Source organism: Bombina bombina, chromosome 5 (genome assembly GCF_027579735.1).
Source record: "Bombina bombina isolate aBomBom1 chromosome 5, aBomBom1.pri, whole genome shotgun sequence".
In the NCBI taxonomy this organism is placed as follows: domain Eukaryota; kingdom Metazoa; phylum Chordata; class Amphibia; order Anura; family Bombinatoridae; genus Bombina; species Bombina bombina.
In genome coordinates, this window is record NC_069503.1 from 241711768 (window position 1) to 241714162 (window position 2395).

Here is a 2395-nt window from a genome sequence, read left to right on the forward strand (position 1 = left end):
TTGTGTTTGTTGAAAGATCCAAGGATCATCTCCATCAAAAAAAGAGATGAGTACCTTCTTGCTACTCTGTTGGACCCACGTTTTAAAGGTCAGATGTATAATTTTGTTGATGGAAAAGAACATACGGTTGAGAGATGCAAGGGAGTACTCATCTACAAAGTAAAGCAAGAAATTGAAATTAATCGGCGAGCAAACTCAAACAACTCTACAAATCAGTCTAGCAGCAGTTGCACTGGTAGTGGTCGGACTTCTTTCCCAGATTGTAACAGTTCTGAGTCTGACTCAATATCTGACAATTCAGTGTGCGGCGGTAATTCCACTAACTCATTGTGGGGTCTTTTTGGCAAATATGGCATTATGGCTACAGGTCAAGATGCAAGATTACATGAAGACAATCAGTGTTCTTCAGTGCAAATGGTAACTGCATATATGTTGGATAACACTTTTATCGAGCCTCGTTCTGACCCATTGAGTTACTGGAAAGCCAAAAAAATATTATGGCCTGAATTGTCACATATTGCCTTTCAATATTTAAGTTGTCCCCCAACGAGTGTTCAGTCAGAGCGTGTGTTTAGTGCTGCTGGTAGTGTTGTGACTGATCATCGAAATAGACTATCTAGTGTAAATGTTGACCGTTTAACATTTCTCAAAATGAATCAACACTGGATACCAGAACAACATCAGTTGGAGGCTATCAGACAAAACACTACCGGCAGCAGTGATACAGACGACGATGATCCCTCAGAACAAAGACCAATTGTGTTTGCGGTGGATACAAATATGTAAACCTCACCAAAATTTTTTTTTTAAAAGGATATAAAATATAAAAATAATTTTTTAAAAATCAAAGTATAAAAGATCATTTTTATTTTATATGTCCTTTTACTGCTTCCTCGGCTGTCCTACCGCTACCTACTGCTACTGCTGCTGGATTTCGAATCAGATAAACAGTGTCTTGTACTACTAGAATTTAATGTTATATGATATTTAGCATTCATAATCTACAGTTGATGTTGCTAGTGCTGCTGCTATTTCTGCAAATTATAGTATTTCTTTTGTAAAAAAAAGAACATGAAAAATCGACCATCACCACCTTGCGAATATTTTAAAAAAATGGCGCAAAACAAAGGGTTTCTTTAAAGAAGAGGACTTCTCCTGCTGAATGCTCCACAAGCTCTCTAAGGTAGGAATGTGGTTATAAATCTAATTTAACTTTTAAATTATTTTTTGTCTACTGTTTTATTTACTTAAATAACCTGTTTTATTTTTTGATATTATACAGGATCCTTTCAGAATTCTAATGCCGGGCCTGGCCCTTATTTGACTGTGTATTTAATAACTGCTGTTGCTGTTGAGAGTTGGTACAATTTTCTCAAAGGAATTTTCCATCTCTGAAAGGTATATAGTTATTAGTATTGCATACCCCTTTAATTCATTGACTTTCTTTTACTAAGTTTTTTATGTTATTTTTGTGTATTGTTTACTTAATTATTCTGTTTTTCTTTTTTATACAGGATCCATTCAGAATTCTAAAGCCGTCTCTTATTTGACTGTGTATTTAATAACTGCAGTTGCTGCTGTTGCGAGTTGGTACAATTTTCTAAAAGGCATTCTCCATCTCTGAAAGGTATATAGTTATTATTATTGCATACCCCTTTAATACATTGGCTTTCTTTTACATAGGTTTGCATGTGTTATTTTTGTGTACTATTTACTTAATGAATCTGTGTTTTTCTTTATTATACAGGATCCTTTCAGAATACTAAAGCTGGCCCTTATTTGACTGTGTATTTAATAATTGCTGCTTTTGCTGCTGCTGAGAGTTGTTTCATTTTACTAAAAGGCATTTTCCATCTCTGAAAGGTAATAATATAGTTATTACTATTGCATACCCCTTTAATGCATTGGCTTTCTTTTACCTAGGTTTGCATGTTATTTTTGTTTACTCTTTACTTAATGAATCTCTTTAATTTTTTATTTTTTATACACGATCCTTTCAGAATTCTAAAGCCGACCCTTATTTGACTGTGTATTTAATAATTGCTGCTTTTGCTGCTGCTGCTGAGAGTTGGTACAATTTTATAAAAGGCATTTTCCATCTCTGAAAGGTAATAATTTAGTTATTAGTATTGCACACCCCTTTAATGAATTGTCTTTCTTTTACCTAGGTTTGCATGTGTTATTTTTGTGTACTGTTTACTTAATGAAACTCTGTGTTTTTCTTTATTATACAGGATCCTTTCAGAATCCTAAAGCCGGCCCACATTTGACTTTTTTTTTTAATAATAACTGCTGCTGCTGCTGAGTGTTGGTACAATTTTCTCAAAGACATTTTCCATCTCTGAAAGGTAATAATATAGTTATTAGTATTGCACACCCTTTTAATGCATTGGCT

General features: G+C 33.9%; 1 long non-coding RNA gene across 1 annotated transcript; it reads left to right on the top strand.

Annotated features, from left to right (window-relative positions):
• The first annotated feature begins 1116 nt into the window (after nt 1-1116).
• Nucleotides 1117-1607, top strand: LOC128659292 (uncharacterized). Its single transcript, XR_008402330.1, has 3 exons — nt 1117-1183; nt 1283-1398; nt 1515-1607. It is a non-coding gene; the product is annotated as an uncharacterized LOC128659292 (long non-coding RNA).
• Nucleotides 1608-2395: the final 788 nt, after the last annotated feature.